Source organism: Xenopus laevis, chromosome 5L, assembly GCF_017654675.1.
Source record: "Xenopus laevis strain J_2021 chromosome 5L, Xenopus_laevis_v10.1, whole genome shotgun sequence".
In the NCBI taxonomy this organism is placed as follows: Eukaryota; Metazoa; Chordata; class Amphibia; order Anura; family Pipidae; genus Xenopus; species Xenopus laevis.
In genome coordinates this window covers 87,156,664-87,176,316 of record NC_054379.1, presented here as the reverse complement: position 1 = coordinate 87,176,316, position 19,653 = coordinate 87,156,664, and the positions used below count along the sequence as shown (strand labels likewise).

Below are 19,653 nucleotides of genomic sequence, written 5' to 3'. Positions count from 1 at the left end.
ATATAACCCTGATGTTGCTAGAGTACAGTTCCCTTAACCTTGATAATATATTAAACAGTGAATTTTAATTATTTGATTAAAAGGGAGTCTATAGGAGATGGCCTTCACGTAATTCAGAGCTTTACTGGATAATGGGATTCCAGATAACGGATCCCATACCTGCATATGGTCGAGTATGGCAGATATTAAATGTTTATCAGTAGAATTGCAATCTTGGGTGATCTAGTCTTTCAGTTGTTGCACTGAATTATAATTGTGTCTAGCATTTATGTTACTTCAAATAGCTTTATCATTTTTAGGTTGAAAATTGTTCTTAGGGAAACACATTTTCCTTTCTATAATAAGGCTGTTGTAAAACACATCGGGACATGTTGAGGTGGAACAATGCTGAGATAGACCATCCATGTAAAAAAAAACATTCATTTTGTTCATTTATTTGAAAACAGCACATTTATTTCAAATGCTAAAATTTCAATATAAACATTTTTGAAAATGGCACACTTTTTGACATTCAGCGTGTATCCTGTGCTGTGTTTACCCTCAGTCGTATTCTATATGAATTCCTTCTATGATTGTAAATTAAAAGCACTTCTCTTTGGGAACCTAGCTTCTTTGTTATTTATTTATTGTATTTGTACTAGTGTCTTTGCTGGAAACTTTTAATTCATTATTTATTAAGATCAATGTATGTCTCTGCGAAGAAGCTATGAGTTTGACAGTGAAAGACCCATCAGGTTTGAAATATAAGATAAAAATTGAAAATTAGATAAATAAATTATAACGTTAAAGTTGGACTATGAAGGCAAAGTGCTTTACAATTATAATCGTAGGTTCTTACAGAGACTGTGACTCAAATCTGAAACAAAATTGCTCCATTCGAAGGATTTTAATCCATCGATCGAACGATTTTTCTTTGACCTAAAAATTGCTAGAAAGCCTATGGGGACCTTCCACATAGGCTAACATGGCACCTCGGTAGGTTTTAGGTGGCGAAGTAGGTAGTCGAAGTTTTTTTTAAAGAAAAAACCGCCCATTGACTTAAAGGAACAGTAACACCAAAAAATTTAAGTGTTTTAAAGTAATGAAAATATCATGTACTGTTGCCCTGCACTGGTAAAACTGATCTGTTTGCTTCAGAAACACTACTATAATTCATATAAACAAGCTGCTGTGGAGCAATGGTGGAAATTGAAAAACAGCTATATGAAACAGGTTAACTAATGGATAACAGATAACACCATTAGACAGACAGAGCTTATCTGCTATCTAATGTGTAACCTGAGCCTTTTCTCCTTTGAATGGCTACACAGCAGCTTATTTATATAAACAATAGTAGTGTTTCTTAAGCAAACACACCAGTTTTACCAGTGCAGGGCAATACTGCATTATATTTTCATTACTTTAAAACACTTTTATTTTTTGATGTTACTGTTCCTTTAAGTCTACACCCTGCTCCTGTTCTTTTTCCTTTGATGTTAGTACTTTAGATATTAAATATATTTCTTCTGATCCTGAACACATATATAGTGGTAAATTCATCCTCCTGGTTTTTAATTGTAGTGTAATATTGGCAAATAAAAACTGCACAGTATATAAAAGAAAAATGGCTGTAGTGCTGGAAGGGATCATTTTGAATTCATCCATCATTAGGCTAGGAATACCTGGGTTGCAAGTGGGAGAGTTTGAGGAAAGCGTTATGATCAAAGGCAGAAAATGTCATGCAATTTATGGCTTACAGCTTTTAAGACCTATATAAAGGATACAATCTAACCAGCTGAGTCTTCTTAATAACTCATCTCTCTGTAATTACAAGTAATATAGTGTCACTTTGGTCTCTTTTTTGGCATCTATTCCATTTTTCTAACAAAAAGTTGTACATTCCAGAATGAGCTGAAAGCTTTTATTCAAGCTGGGGAAATCATTCCTGTAGAGTAAACTTTGGTTTCCAAGAGGAGACCATTGATGTGAATGTTGATCCATCAAATAACTGATAACTCAGCTATCCAGTGAAATAAGATCACATAGCTCTTTACAGCAATGTATAGCTGTTCAGAAAAGTAGTCACAATAATTACAATAAAGTTTTAATTTTACGTGGAAACCAGTATTTCTCAAAAGATATAGTCAGTACACGTAGGGAGTTATTTACTAAAATGCAAATTTATCTCATATTTTATTAAAAAAGAAACAACAGAAAATTCCACCTATACCTATAATGTATTTCTTAGCCCAGGTTGTAAACTCTTGCATACTGTTTTGTCAAAAGAGCTTTCATATACATTTATATAATTCCAGAATGTAAAGTCACTATAAATATTTTCCACTGAATCAAACATAAGTAGGGTACTTCATCTCAGTACAAGCTTTTGTTAAGTATGTAGTGACTGGCAGTAACCTTTCAACATAAATATGCAATTAGTGGCTGATTTGCAGCGCAAAATAAACAGCCATTAACACCATTCTTATAGCCTACTATATACTGTATATAACTGGTAGTCAGTGGATAGTTATATGTCACTTTGTTTGGCAATGTAGTATACAGATAGTATAAATACAAAAAACATTCAGTATTGTGATTTAAGACCTCATAGATACATATCTTTATATACATACATGTAAGGACACATTTAGGGGCAGATTTATCAAGGGTCGAAGTGAATTCGAGGGAATTTTCGAAGTAAAATATATTCGAATAAAAATATTCGAAATTCGAAGTAATTTTTTAGATACTTCAACCATCGAATAGGATATTACGATTTCGAATTTACTTCGACTCGAAGTAAAAATCGCTCGACCATTCGGTGATTCGATGATCGAAGTACTGTCTCTTTAAAAAAACTTCGACTTCAATACTTTGCCAAATTAAACCTGCCAAAGTGCTATGTTAGCCTATGGGGACCTTCTACTGCATTTTTCTAAGTTTTTGAAGTTAAAGTAAAAATCGTTTGATCGTACGATAAAATCGTTTGAAACGTTCGATTTGAAGGATTTAATCGTTCGATTTTACTTCGACCGCAGAATAGCCAAATTAGATGAAAAAAATTTCGAATTCCATATTCGAATTCGAAGTATTTTAATTCAATGGTCGAATTTCGAAGTATTTTTAACTTAACGAAATTCGACCCTTGATAAATCTGCCCCTTATTGATATTAAATATTTTGATTGTAGGGATATCTTTAACAACCACAGGTATGGAATCTATCATTTGGAATGCTTGCAACCGGGTGTTTTCTGGATAAGGGATCTTTCCATAATTTGGATCCTCATATCTTAAGTTTGCTAAAAAAATTTTTTAAAACATTACATAAACCCAACAGGATTGTTTTGCCATCAATTCAGCTTTTTTTAGGATCCAAGCTGTACTGTTTTTTGTATCTTAAATTGTATTTGGTTTTTACAGCTAATTTTCCAGACCTTGCAATTTTTCTTAAAGGCCAGTAACATAGGGACATCAGTGCAGTTTTACAGTGTCATTTTGTTATAGGATTGCATGAACCTATATGAACAAGTGAAACACAATAATCAAAAACAATAAAAGAATAACGTGATAACATTATGAAACAGCATGCTCGAGTGTATGGAACCTTTCCTAACCCTTCTTTTTATTTATTAATACCCCTTATGGAGGGGGTATGGAGCCCCTGGTCCAGCCTTCCATGGAGAGAGTGGGGCCTGTTGCCATAGATATATTCACTTTTTATTTGGGGGAGAGTAGTCGCCTTTGGTGGGTTTGTCTACCCAGTCAGGGAGGATTCTTTTGGGATATAAAATGTAGTCGCCTTTGGTGGGTTTGTCTACCCAGTCAGGGAGGATTCTTTTGGGATTTAAAATAATCCAAATTTGACCATATTGGGGGACAGTCCTTCTGTGTTTTGCTGTCATCTCCTCCATTAGTTTCATCTTATGAATATGAATGATAGCCTCTTCTACAGTTGGAGCCTCGGGTGATTTCCAATTGGAGGTAATTGACAGCCTAGTAGCTGTGTATATAAAGTTTAGGAGTTTCTGTTCAGAAGGGGGATATCTATTGAGGCAGGCCTAGGAGGGCATTAAAGGCCTGGATTGGGATTTCCCAAAGGAAAATCTTAGTGATCGTCGAAGGCTGTACTGCTTTATTACTGCAGAGAAAGAGAATTAATTTGAAAATAATGATTATTTGCTTAAAATGGAGTCTATGAGAAATGATCTTCCCGTAATTTAATGCTTTCTGGATAATACTGTATTAGGGATCCCACACCTTTACCAGTTACCCTTTTTAATTCCCCAACAGTCATGACAGAAATCTCTTTAAATTGCTAGAAATCATGTCTGTGATTTATATGATAGTAAATTATAAAATTCAAGTTCTTCTTTCACAGTATAAAATTACCCTGGATACATGTCCAAAATGTTAAAACTGTTCCCCAAGAATATTTAAAATATTCTTATTGAGTTTCACTGTGGATACAAAAACAATACAGTAGTTGCTGTATACTCAGTGGTTTCTTATGAGACATTCTGGTGAAATTACAAAAGACTTCACTTCTCTTACTTTATGTTATGTTTATAAACTCAATAAAAATAATCTTTCAAAAAAAGATTGCAGCTTAAGAGGGCTGCATCACACCACTCAGTAGCAAGTCCACTATTAGTTGCTGCGGCACTTCCACCTGTTGTCCCTGAATGCCCCCCAAGGTTATATAGAGCCAGGGTCTTGCTGGCTGGCTTAAGGGGAGGTTGAAGTTGATGATAGATATTGACTTAATAGCCAGTGTTTCATGGATCTCAATGAGCTGATCAAAAATTATATTGATCCTCTGGCACCTACATATAGAGAAGTTCCAGGCTTCACCAAGTTATTGGAAACCTGTCATTTTCTGGCATCTGGCAGCTTTCAATCATCAGAAGGTCTTGTCAGTGGTATGTCTTAAGCTTTTAAAGGAAAACTGTACCCCCCAAACAATGTGAGTCTCTATAAAAATATATTGCATGAAACAGCTCATATGTAAAACTCTGCTTCATGTAAATAAACCATTTTCATAATAATATACTTTTCTAGTAATACGTGCCATTGGGCAATCGTAAATAGAAAATTGTCATTTTAAAAAATAAGGGCGGCCCCCTGGGATCGTAGGATTCACTGTACAAATATACCAACAAACCATACATGTTAGGTCACATGAGCCAATTAACAGACAGAGTTGTGCCTTTTGCTTCAACACTTTTTCCTGTTACAGTTAGAGTTGTAGTATTTCTGGTCAGGTGATCTCTGAGGCAGCACTCAGACCATCATGAAATGGTGGTTCAAGGCAAGAGATGTAAAAGGGCAATATTTACTTTAATATATAGACCAGTTTGCTAAGATGTTTTAATATGCCACTTAATATGATATAAATCATCTGTTGCTTAAGTATTCATTTTGGGGGTATAGTTTTCCTTTAAAAAAAATATATCATCTATTTATAAAATTTCCCAACACCAGACAGGACTGGCTGAAAGTGAAAATGTTGGCTGCCATCCAATAAATGTTGACTCTTAATTGATCAATAAAAAAAACAACAAAATCCTTGCCACCATTTTTATTAATAACATTTTTTTTTTGTGGCTAAAATACAATTATATTTACTTACAAACACCTGACCAATTTGTTGCAAATGTTACACAACCAAAATACAGAATCCACATAGCAAATTAGACATATCAGGACAATAATAAAGTCTTGAAAAAAACAACATGTTTTTATACAATTATTTCTTACCATTGTTTTTGAATACTGTATTTAAAGTAGGCCATGCTATAGGACTTTGTTGTCTCAGCTGGTTGCGTAACTCAGGCAATCCTGTTGATACAATCTGTTTTTAGTTGGTTGGTGTTTTGTCGCCACTAGACATGGGAGTTATGTGAAAGCTTTTTGAGTGTTTTCTACAAGCTTACACATTGATAAAGCGGTATCTGCCAATGAACGACTGATTTCATACAGGTGTTGTTGTGTGGTCAGATTTTGCTTCAGAAGTTCAGTTTGATTGTGCTCCGTTCATTTGTGTTGTGGCCAAATCATAATTTTGATTTTCCATTTTTAGTAGCTACAAACTTAATTATACATTTCTGTATTTCTCGTACGATGCAAATTCACCATATCATTATGGCATCTTATTTGTGTTTGCACATAGGAATTGTTGAAAGATTGGAATTACTTATCTGACACTTGGCATGAATCCAGCGCACCTTCAAAATGGTCATCTTTAGATGGTTCCTGATGCGTCTCTGGCTCCAGATTAATTTAGGGTCGAATAGTAAATTAGAATTTTCACATTTTTTTTGGTGTCAAAATTCACACTTTTTAATCCCCCATTTTGAATATAAATTTGAATGTGAGATAAGATTTATCACACCTCGACCATGGAAACAGTTCTAATTTGAATATTCTCCACCTAACATTTGCCAAATTCATTTACAAGTCAATGGCAGAGGTCCATTGATCCATTTGAATATGTTAATAGCTTTCCTGACATTCAAGTTTTTTTTTTTTTCATACTACATTTGAATATAAAATACATTTTTGGATCGCTGCCAGTCAATTGAATGTTAGACATTCTAATTTTTTCATAAATAACCTCCCATTTGAGTTGTGAGTACATTCGAATTTATTAGAGTAAAAAAAATTCACAACAATTTGAAATTCGACCTCTGATAAATCTGCCCGTTATAGTTTTAGCTTGTGGAAACACTCAAAACGCTCTTGGATTATTTTGTTCTAATGTACAGTAGTGTTTGCTGTTTCAGTATTTTAAAGTATTTGTTACATCTGGAGAGGATATTGATGGTGTAGAAATCAATTTTTGCAAAAAAGGACTTTGTGTAGGCCACATACGTATAAAGAGACACATTGGAATAAGTATGTGGATGATAACTGTGTAATTGTGATGTCTAGCTGTTGGAACATCATAAAGTGGTGGTGTTGTGTCATTACCAACATATACGTTGGGTATTGTTGCAGCATAAACACTCCTGGGCAGATTTATCAAAGATCGAATTTTGAATTTAAATGAATTTTTTATTAACTCTAATTCATTTGAATTTAATCACAACTCAAATGGGAGGTTATTTAAGAAAAATTAGAATTCAATCAAAATAGACCCGGCCCAAAAATTTGTATCGAATTTGAATAGCGTTTTCCCTCTAAAAAAAACTCAAATGCCAGGAAAGCAATTAACATATTCAAATGTCTCAATGGATTTCTGCCACTGACTTGTAAATTAACTCGGCAGCTTTTAGGTTGTGAATATTCTAATTAGAAATGTTTCCATGGCCGAGGTGCGATAACCTCACATTCAAATGTACATTCGAATTGGAGGATTAAATTTCGAATGTGTGAAGTTTGACACCAAAAAAAAAAAAATGTTTAATTCAGTATTCGACCCTTAATAAATCTGTCTCTAGGTGTCTTGTTCGCAAGATAGGAAAAGATAGTTGGTACATAACAACATGATCCTCTCTTATATTTTCAGGATGATGGACAATTAGCATTTATTTTCTGTTGGATTATGAGTGTCACTTGAAATAGCATCTATTGTTTTTGGTCTGTAACAAAAGACAAGAATGTGTTAATCATCAATAAGCAAATAGCAGAATGTTCACAAAATCTTGATACTCTTCCTTATACATATGCAGAGTTTTTAATTTAGTGTAACTTTAAATTTAAAAAAAACCTTGCTCTCTTTCTCTATCTCCTCCCCCTCCTTCCCTTAACATAGAAATTAGACACTTTTTAGGTATATATAGATGGATAGATTCCATAGTTCAATTAAATTAATAGATTATATAGTTACCAAGATTGTGCAGAGAGAGAAACACCTAGGGGCAGCTTTATTAAGGTTCAAATGGTAAATTCGAATTTGAATTTTCAAATTTATTTTTCTGTCAAAACTCACAAATTCGAATTTAAATGCACCAACTCGAATGTAAATTAGAATGTGAGATTTATCACATCTCGACCATGGAAACAGTTCTAATTGTAATATTCACCACCTAAAAGCTGCCGAGTTCATTTACAACTCAATGGTAGAGGTCCGTTGAACCATTTGAATATGTTAATTGCCTTCCTGACAATCTAGTTTTTTTCGGTGGAAAACTCTATTGGAATTCGATTTGAATTTGATTTGAATTTGAGGGTCGGGACTATTCGATCGAATATTAGAGAATATATGAGTACATTCGAATTTTTTAGAGTTAAGAAACATTCACATAAATTAGAAATTCAAACTTTGATAAATAACACCCTTGGACAAACAGACTATTACACAACTCCAATGGTTGATTGACCTTTACCTTACATTTTGTAATGTTAGACCATGAGTGGGTTAAGAATGTTAAAATCTGATTAATTGTTTTATGAGGAAATGTTCATATAATTTCTCACTCTTCCCAATATTTGGAGTTTTTAAATGGGGGTGACTGCAACACCAATATTTGTATGTGAGGGTCATATTTCAGTGTTATTATGACTTTTTCACACTTGCCTTTTTATGTAGTGCATCCTCTAGGCATTTTTATATTTCTGTTTCCAAACACTGTCTGGTTGTTCGGCTCCATTTGACTCTAGCAAGCAGATACATGTTAACAGTAAAAATAGGAGATGTGATGCAAAGGATTATTCTCCAAATATAGATACAGCAACAAGACCAGCTGCATAGTGTCAATGAGAAACAATCTTTAAATCAGAATAAATGTTACGGTTAAGGTCAAGTACAGGATCTTCTGTATCCACGCCATTTTCTTCCGTAGCAAAGATTTCCATGCGGAGGACTGAACAGGTTGATATGCTCCTCCTCCAGTTTTTTTGGCCTGAATGGCTTCTTCCGACATTTTTTGTTTGACTATTCTTTTGCAGTTTTAAACCTTTTTTTATTACATAAGTGGTTCTGCGTACACTGCTCACATTGTTGACAGATGCTGTGATTTCATTCCAGCAGGCTGCTTTTTGTGAATAGGATGTACAGACCTTGCCAGTTCCAAACAGATCATCATCTAGCTGTGATTAAAGCAAAATTTTCTTCAGAGATAAACTGGTGTCCTCGTGCCTATCCTCATCATTTACTGGATTGACATTTGTGTGGTCTGAATGGATGTCGTCTTCTGACCGTGGTGGATTGACTTGGCTTGAAGTACTCCTTGTTCTTCTACCAGAACTACGTGAGCCACGTCTGGAGGAGGTACGTAACCGGATTTCACTTTCACTTGGTTCTTTATCCACATCACCATGTGGGTTTGTCTCTTCAGGGCCACCATGGACTGTGTTAGGGTCCATTATACTTAAACATTTTCAAGACGATTTTTCATCTAAGGTGAAATTAATATGTTTAGGCCTTTGAGACACACTTATAGATACATTGATATTAACATCAAATAATGACATTCGCTACACAGAGAAAATACCATTTAATTGAAGCTCAAAACAATCATAGCATGGTGATAATCCTTAGCTTAACTTTTTTTGTTAATCAACCATATTTTTGTGTTGCATTATAGCTACTGCTATTTTTCTTTACCACGCCTACAGTATCTAGTTGTTACAGTATGTGACCCTAGCAAGCAGCCTGGGTTTGTATTGGCAGACTAGAATAGTATTAGAAATGGACACAAACATAAACTATTTAGAACCATAAATAAATACAACCTGACACCACAAAATTTGTGATATTTCTTTAAACAGGGTGATTTAGTCCTCAAATGCACATTCTGAAAAGCTTAATTATATTAAGACTTCAAATAAGTGAAAACAATTAGGCATGTAAATGTAGGCCAGTAAATGGTTCTAAATAAGTAAGTACAGGTATGGGACCTGTTATCCAGAATGCTCGGGACCTAGGGTTTTCTGGATAATGGATCTTTTTTGTAATTTGAATCTTCATACCTCTACTAGTAAATCATGTAAGCATTAAATAACCCCATTTTGCTGGTTTTGCTTCCAATAAGGATTAATTATATCTTAGTTTGGATCAAGTACAAACTACTATGTTAATATTACAGAGAAAAAGATTATTTTGACAAAAGGGAGTCTATGGGAGACAGCCTGTTTGTAATTCAGAGCTTTCTGGATAATGGGTTTCCAGATAATGGATCCCATACCTGTATATGTATCTTTGGATTGTTGCAGATGATGGATGTTACAAATATATTTGTTTAGATGTGGGTTATTTTGGCACTCAAATATTAAACCTTATTTTGAAGTACAAAACACACATAGGAGAAGATGAATACTTGCCGAAAATGGAAGACAGATGATCTGTTTGGAAGGCTGCAAAGGCCTTTTAAGCTGCTGTGGTGTAAACTATAAGATGATACAGAGTGAATGGTTTAGAGATCAAGTTTACATTTTGTAAAGTCCTTTAGTAAAAATGTTTTTGTACACAGTTAAGTTAACAATGTTGTCTTGTGGGTTGTTAGAATGCATATAGGTTTATGATTTGCAAGGCCAAACCTACATGGAATAGCAGACTTGGAGCATGCAAGCACCTGCAGCATGGGGCACAAACACAGTCACAGAAAAATAATATATGATCTCCCTGGAAGGCTGGAGAAGGTCCTTTTTGACTGGTATGGGGTACAGTATAAGATGATATAGAGGATATGGTTGAGTTCACAAGTGTGAAAAAAGAATAAAGTGAAGTTGAGGTTGTTTTTGTACACAGTTAAGTTAACATGGTTGTCTTGTGGGTTGTTAGAATGCACATGGGTGTATGTTTTACAAGGTCAAACATACATGTAATAGTGGACTTGGAACAAGCAAGTACCTGCCTGGAGGGCAAAGGCATTCCCACCAATCTTCCAGAACTCATTTTTATGGTGTTACTATGTCTGGGTGTAGTGTTGAAGTAAAAAACTTTGATTGGTTGGAATGAGCCAATAGAAGATGTTCCTAGAAATCTCAGGCAGCATTGTCCTTTAGAGGATAACCAGAAGTTATTTTCTGCATCAAAAAATTAAAACATTATGAACTTGGCATATGTTGTATTTATGCAATTCTAGACAGAGGTAGAATTTCGTGTGTTAAATTGATTGTGAAGTGATTTGTGAAAAAAGAGAGATAACAGTTTCCGCAAAAAAACGTTAGTATAAACTGGAAACGGTGATGTAATGCTTAGAGCACTATTGAGTTCAGAAATTGCAGTAAATGTCAAGGAAATAAACACAGACACACACCATGGGGCAAATTCACTAAGCGCCGAAGCGCCTAACGCTAGCGTCAATTCGCTAGCGTTGGTCATTTTCGTTACTTCACAAATTCACTAACGAATGCTGGCGTAAATTCGCTAGTGTTACTTCGCACCCTTACACCTGGCGAATTTTCACAACGGACGTAACTACGCAAATTCACTAACGCGCGCATTGTACTGAATGCTACCTTTTACACTAGACTTCCTTCACCACCTCAGACCAGGCGAAGCGCAATAGAGTAGATAGGGATTGCTACAAAAAAAGTTCAAATTTTTTCTAAGTCCCAAAAAACGCTGGCGTTTTTTCTATATTATGGGTGATAGGCTGAAAAAGATCAAAAAAATATTTGGGGCTCCCCTCCTTCCCCCCTACATTTCCTAACTCATGCCAACTTAACTATACAGTGGGCACATGTGTAGGGCAAAAAAAAAATTTTTATTTGATGTTTTGAAGGTTTCCCAGGCATTTGTAGTGATTCTACGTATTCCTCCATTGAAATTTGAATTTGGCGCCGTATGCAAATTAACCATCGCTATCGTAACTTCGCTTCGCTTAGCGAATCAACGCTAGCGCAACTTTGCAACCTTACGCTACCCCTGAGCGCAACTTTGGATTTTAGTGAATTTGCGGAGCGTTGGCGAAACTACGCCTGGCGAAGTGTGGCGAAGTGCGGCGAAGTTACACCTGGCGCAACTACGAATCTTAGTGAATTTGCCCCTATGGCTTATAACACATACTACTTTACTAATGAAAATGGATACTGACAAACAATCCTAAACAATACACACAATACGAAATACTTAGCTTCTTTTAGGAGGTGAATTTTACAGAAGAACTGCAGTCCTTGCACGAAAGTAGAATGTATGGGCTTGTCCAGGTACTTCAAAGTCTTCAGTGCGAGTCTCCTGAGCAGTCCTGTGCAAGGTTGTTGTGCACTAAAATAGTATTAACAGTACTTTGAATTGGCAATTTGCGAAACTGTTTTGAGAATATTTTCTCCACCACCACAGTCAAAGCATAACTCAAGCGCAGTGTATTTGCCATATTTTAAAAAGCTCTTATGGAAGTTTGCAATGCAAAAAAAATTTGCAATTCTGTTTGCACATTAAGTACACCATTCTTATCCAGCTTTATAAAAATAACCATGCGTAGGGCAAATATTTTCACTGTGCGAATCATTCTGCCCCACTGTGTCTCTTGTTTCCTGGCTGCATCCTTCTGGGAGAGGCACAGGAATACTCATCATCTTTTAACTCACAAACCCATATCTGTGACTTGACAGACTACTGAAGTGATTGTACGTATAGCTAAGGCTTTCTGGAATGGGATACAGATTTTAAAAATATATATAGTTCAAGTATCGCAGTAAAATATATTTATTATATATCTGTCAGGTACCAGTTTCATAGTAAATTCAATAAGTAATTCATGAACGAACCGCTCAACACCTACACACATGTGGGAGTCAGTCTGAAAAGAGTTATGGTTGCTGTATATAAAGTTAGAAAACACTGGCTGCAAAGACAAAATACCTCTTTCCTGGTAGGGACCTGATGAGAATTTATTAACCTATTCCTGTTAAAAATTGTCCAAATTATTTTCCTGTCCAATATTATTTTTATGTTTTAACCTTACTGACTTAATCTACCCAACTATCATCTGTTTGTGTTTATAAGCAGTTTGCTATTGGGATGAGCACTGAACAACTCTAGAATAAGGGTCCAAACATAGTCTGCAGAATATGGAATTATAAACCTGAAGAGAAGGGTGAAGGGGCTACTATAGGCCAAAAAAAAAGAGAATGAGAAAGAGAAATTTAAAAAGGAAACCCTCCTGGTGAAACATTTTTTCGAAGCAAAACATAACATTTCTCAACTCAGATGGCAAATATTAGAGGTTATACACAGGAAGAAAGGTGAAATAGATAAGAGGTCATTGTTGAGACGGGAGGCCTTTTGGATTTGGCAGCTTAAAACACTCACACCAAAGGGCCTTAACGAGAATTTTAGTTATACGTGTTTCTTATGAGAGAAAAACTGTTTTTAACCTTCTTGCATGTTTTTATTCATTTCTTACAGATAAGAACTGCTGAATGATCACATATAATATTAAGGGTTATTAGAAAATCCCAAGGGCAGTAAGGTATTATAATACAACACATGGATTTTTGTAAAATGGTGTTTAATGTATGTGGTTTTTTAAAAAAAGTTGTTTAAAATAATGTTTTGATACCATATTTTATAATAATTATTGCACATGGGCACTTTAAGAAAGAAAAAGATCATTTTGTTGACTGTTGTACCAAATTGATTGCTTTATTGTATGTTATATATAGGTCGAATTTCCTGTATCCCACATAAGGGTTAATTTTTATGGCAAACTGCATGATGGGAAAAGAAGGCGTGGGAAGTTGGGTTTAAATGGGTGACTGCACAAATAATTGTATCCTGATGAAGGGTGGGTGTTCCCCCCCGAAACGTTGATGTTTGGTGGCTGAATAAAAGGGGATAATCCCCGACTGCACTAATCGGTGTGTGTGCGGATCCGTTTTCTTTTACACATCAGCTGGTGCATCTCCCTAGGCTTCTCCATGTTTAAAGGGGTAATAAACTCAACTATAAGGCTGTCCCACTGCACTCAATGGTTCTCAATGTTTTTGTACTACAGCTTCCATCATGCATTCACCCTGATAATATGATAATATATTAAAATATGCTGGGATCTGTAATCAGAAACAATCAAGTAAAGTGTGGTTGAGCAGTGCAGTACAGTAGGGTTATCTAACATAAGGTGTAATTCCTGAGGGGTCATTTACAGTGCAGTATAGGAAGTGCAAAATAAGCCATAATTGGCCATTTTTTTGCACTTTGCACACTGTGTTCTGCATTGTGTAATTGGCACAGATCTGTGGTTTGCTCCTTGCATAGCACTCTGCCTGCGTTATGTTATTCTCTAGCCAAGAGGGTGGGTTGGGGTGGCATGTATGTGCCCCCCCACTGGTAAGCACAGGGCACTGGTATGCCTCTTTACATCAGGTTCTTGTAGAGGTGATTGGTTGTACTGCATTATAAAGAATGACTTATTTTCTTGGCACCTGTATTTCTGTAAAGCAAGTGCCATATAAACAGATGGTCCTGACGATATTTAGCCAAGTTGGCAACTTCCCAAATCATCACCCAATGTAAGGGCCAAATTCCAAACCTGTAAGCTAAAGCCAATTTTAGTGTAGGGAAGAGAGTGCAGCTGCATTGTGCAATATGTGTAATATTTTATTGGTATTCAAATATACAGTTTACAAAAGTAAAATTTTTACTTAGACATTGCACAAACAACTTTGTAACTGATAAAACAGAGATTTTTTTATTAATATCTTCCATGCTCACGCTGCAGAGTCTACTATGTTCGCAAGGGAGTTAACTGAATGGCAGAAAAGTAAAAACTACTGTACATTTCTGCTTTCTATTTAAATGCATATTTAAACCTTGTTGAATGACAACTATCGCTGGTGTTTACAGGCTTCAAACATCTCTGTTACTATAAGAATATAATCATGGGCAACACATTGAAAATGTGCTAAGCCCCACACCTATGGCAATGAAAGAGACGTGAGTTTTAGGGATGATGAATAGATTTTAGAAGCACTCCTGCTATTGAAGACTGACCCTTATCCCCTTCTAGCTCCTAGTTAACTTTCAGTATTTTACAGAAACTACAGACTACTGTTAATATAGAGAATAATGTACATCCATTGTAAAATGGGTATATGTAGTTATGATTATGTAAAGGCATAAGATTGCAGGTGAGTGCTTTGATATAGGTCTTGGAACTCAGATGTAGTGTCTAATATTTTCATATTCAAAAGGGGGTACATTATTCCTGATCCTAATCCTAAAAGGTGTTTTCTAAAAAAATGTTTTGATCTTTTGGTATAGCATTAGAGGTGGAGAGGTTCCATTTTCCAGCACTTCCAGCACAAGTTAAACATTTCTGTAAATTTATATTTCTTCTGTTCTTTGCAGAATTAAATGGCCACAAGTCATTGTTTATTTCAATACAATGTGTTTCATACATCTTCAGTCTAATCCATTCTTGCTGGGGCACCACATAGCAAACTATAAGAAAGCCCCAGTTGCTCTGGAATGCCTGCCATTTCTCTATGGAGTACAAAATGCCAACAGTCCTGGCAATTCTTTAAAAAAGTCATACACTAGGCCCTGCATTGATGAATAGATGAATACAGTTTATATCAGTACAACATATTAATAATATCATAAAAGGAAATACTCAAATAGTACTGTTTTCTAATCCTAACAATCACTAATCCTAATGATAATCCTATGACATTCTCCAAAGTTACAGATGTGTGTATTTTTAAGTAGGTTCAGGTCTGTAGTTTTCAATACCCTAATGCTGTCAATAGAAAATCCTTAGAAAAATATTAAGCACTGGGGCTTAATTATAAGCAGAAGAAATGTCTTATTTTGTAAACGATCATAGACAGACAGACAGACAGACAGATAGATAGAAATGTAGGGACCCATAGGGTCCATAGCCCCTATGGCTTTAAATACCTATACTTCCTTATTACCAAGTTGCTGGGCAGAAGTCCATGTATATAGTTATCCATATTTGTATCAGTGGCCCTTAGGTTGATGACCATTTTCTGCCACAAGTGTTTTGAGTGTTTCAGGCAACCTAGGATCAATAAGGCCCTGTAAATATTCTGCCCTAGAGGGACCCTACCTCTAATGATGTTGGGGAATAGGAACCCTGTGAATGAGGTCTAGCCAGTGTACAGGAAAGCCACTGTTATAGCACTTTCTAGTAAAGTGAGACATTTAGAATTAGCTATAAAGAGCAGCCTGTGCTCTACCAAGGAGGATAGAAGGACTCTGCATTATTGACAATTTGTAGTGATGGGTGAATCTGACCCAATTTGCCAAGCAGTAAAAATTTGCCAAATTGTAATTTCAGTGAAATGACAGACAGGTTTTCAATGCAAGTCGATCCCAGTTCTCTGCACTCTAAACCACTTTTGACTGGTCATTTTAACTGATAGTAGTGGCTGCCTTTCCACCTAAGCTAATACTGTATACACCGTCTGTTCTCATTAAGATAGCTGTTTTATAGTGAATTTTGAAATTCCAACAGAGCACAGATAATTCAAAACCTATTAAGTTTAGTTTCTTCTTTGTAATGAACTATTCTAAACCTCTGTAAGCTGGGCTTTAGAGGTTATTAACCACTGGCAAAGCTCTCAATGAGGAATTAGTTTAATAACCCTATTGCTCTGAGATGCAAATATTACATTCTTTGGTTATACTCGTTTTTGCTGAATTAAGTTTGTTCAACCAAAACATTCAATGCAATTTGTGCTAAATAAGGCGATGATAAGATATCAAATAAAACTGTGTAATTAAAAAACAAACAAAGCCCTGAACAAATTGTGCAACAATTCGCATTTTACTATAAGAAACTATATGCCTCTCAGGGTAACTATACCAACACACAATTATCTCTCTTCTTAGACCCTATTCCAATACCTTCCATGGCCCTTAGCGACAAGACTTTCCTAGATGCCTCTATTACGGAACAGGAAATAGCAAATGCAATTGCAGCCCTCCCAGCTAATAAAACTCCAGGACCAGATGGCTTACCAGCAGACTGGTATAAAACTCTAAATGGGAAAATATCTCCCAAACTCCTCATTACCCTTCAAGATGCTTAGTATAACCATTCCCTCCCTCCCTCGTTTGCAGACACACTAATAGTTGTTATACCCAAACAGGGAAAGGACCCATCATTCTGCACATCATACCGCCCACCTTTCTGCTCAACACAGATACCAAAATTCTGGCCAAGGTCATTGCATCCAGGCTTCAGCAGGTGGTCCCGGACTTAATTCATCCAGACCAACCGGGATATATGCCTGGCAGGTCCACTGACATCATCCTAAGACGCTTATTCACGAACATCCAGCTACCACATGCTAAAATTGGCACCCGAATTGTAGCCTCTCTTGACTCGGCCAAGGCTTTTGAATCTGTGGATGGGACTACCTATGGGAAGTCCTGTGACGCTTTGGCTTGGGACCTATAATAATGAATTGGATCCAAATGCTCTACAAATCACCCACAGCCCGAGTCAGGGTCAACCACCTAGTCTCCCCCATTTCCCCTTACAAGATGCACAAAACAGGGATGCCCATTATCCCCCATTCTCCTTGCACTAGCGATAGAGCCACTCGCTATTTCCATCAGAAACTCACCCCAAATCACAACACACTACAGCAAAAAACTTTCCCTCTATGCTGATGAACTACTGATCTACCTTGCAGACTCTAAAGAATCACTCCTGGCCCTTCTCAGGCCTCCAAATTAACTGGGACAAATCAGTACTATTCCCTATTGACAGGGACTAACCACAAACTTTACCACAAGGGATTCCTCTTCAATGGACCCAACGGTTCAGGTATTTAGGTATTATGATACATGTGGAACCTGGTAAATATACCACACTGAACTGGCCAAATTGGCAAAACTACCACTCTCGCTATGAGGCAGAGTTAATCTTATTGAAATGGTATACCTCCCTAAATTTTTATATGTACTACATAATGCTTCTTGCTATATCCCCAAATCCCTATTTCAACAGATCAACCAAATACTAATTCCTTTTATATGGAACAATAAACCTCCAAGAGTAACCTGGACACTGACTGCTCCACTATCGGAAGGGGGCTTGGTACTCCCCCACTTTCGATTGTACTACTTAGCATTGCAAATCCACTATATACACTGGTGCTTCTCTCCTGATCCTTACAACCCCAACACATCCCTCCAGGCAGCAATCTTGGCATCCCTGGAGGACCTACTAATTATCTGTACCACCACTTAGCATTCAGCTCAGATTCAAAAGCAAACAGTTATGACCCATGTGGCCCCCTCAAGTCACTGATTGGTTACTGCTGGTGTGAGCATTTTATTTAATATTTACATGATTTTTTTTATAAGACTTAAGGTATGGAGATCCAAATTACGGAAAGATCCCTTATCTGGAAAACCCCGGGTCCCAAGCATTCTGGATAACCATTGAGGTCCTCTTATTCTTTCTGAGGCCTCCTTTCTGATGCTTTCCCCCACCATGTACTCCCCTCTATGGAGTTAAGGGCAAAAGACACAAGGCTGCTATCCCCTTCCTTTTACACAGTAGTTAATACAGCATGTCACCCCTTTGTCACCAATGAATCCCCTCGTCCCACAGGGCATGAATAAGTGAAGCTAAGCTATCCTTCTCTGCCCCCTAGTTCTCTATAGAAGTTTAAAAAAAAAAACGTAATTATACTTGGGAAACAATTCAACAATGAGAAACTTTTCATTATAGATGCAAGAGAATTCACCTCTGCCAGATATATTGCTGTTATCTTGAATATTGTGACTAATATGCTTCATTATAGTACACCATACAGACATGGGGATTAAGGACAGCCTTGTTCAGTGCTAGGAAAACCATGCTTAAAGCTTCCAACTCCAGTTGCAGGATCAAAGAACATGGAACCAGATTTACACCGATCAGGTGGGATTCCATTGAAGGATAATTTATTTTCCATTTCAATCCAGCTACAGAATTTAGAAAGATAGTACGCTTTCCGCGTTTCGTGGCGTTTTACCACTTCTTCAGAAGCAAACACCTGATCCTAATGCATACCGTATATAACTTATAGCTATTTAATTGAAGGTATGCATTAGGATCAGGTGTTTGCTTCAGAAGAAGTGGTAAAATGCCACGAAAAGCGCACTATCTTTCTAAATGCTGATACACTAAAACGTCTATTTTTTAACATGGGTTATTAAAGTATATATTTTTAAATACTCTACTCCTGATGCTCCGTAAGTTGTTTTTTTTGTCCATGGAATTGGTCCGCCTGGGGGACGGAAATTACGTGTAGCACGGAGGTGAGTGTGTTGAGAGGAATGCTCCCTGTATTTGGATGTTTAATTGCAATGCAGCTACAGAGCCTTGAGAGCTGGGGAAAAGTTCAAGTGAGCAATATTGCTTTACGTGTGGTAGAGTAGTTTAGTATCCCTTTAATTCAATTCAAGGAAATGTAAAGAAAATATGGGGGTCCTGTGTCAAATGTGCACTAAAAACATGGTTAAGACACTCTACATGCACTGGTGTGTCGTCAGTGGTGCTACAATCTTAAAGATGCAGATTAAAAAGCCATCCTCTGAGTATGGTGCTGAATTGTAGTGAGCTTGGGTGAGTTCCATGGACACAAGACTGATATATTCTATCGTCTGCATATAGCTGTTATAACAAGTGATTTCATTTCAAGATATACAATATGGAAAAGCTTGAAAATTAAATTTTTCAGGGTCTCTCTACAGAGACATATTTTATTGTTGATGTTGTTCTATAAGTTATTGTCCATTGCTTGAAACTTGCTTCTGTGAT

The 19,653-nt window shown here is 36.4% G+C and overlaps 1 protein-coding gene across 3 annotated transcripts in view; it reads left to right on the top strand.

Annotated features, from left to right (window-relative positions):
• Positions 1 to 19,653, top strand: part of fut9.L (fucosyltransferase 9 (alpha (1,3) fucosyltransferase) L homeolog) — a 97,843-nt gene that overhangs the window by 18,216 nt on the left and 59,974 nt on the right. The window contains exon 1 of one of the 3 annotated variants that reach the window (XM_041563016.1): positions 8,945 to 9,191. The exons of the other annotated variants lie outside the window; for them this stretch is intronic. The gene's annotated coding sequence lies outside the window, so the exon portion shown is untranslated. Of the gene's footprint in view, positions 1 to 8,944; positions 9,192 to 19,653 lie in introns of those variants that run through there. 3 annotated transcript variants of the gene reach the window in all.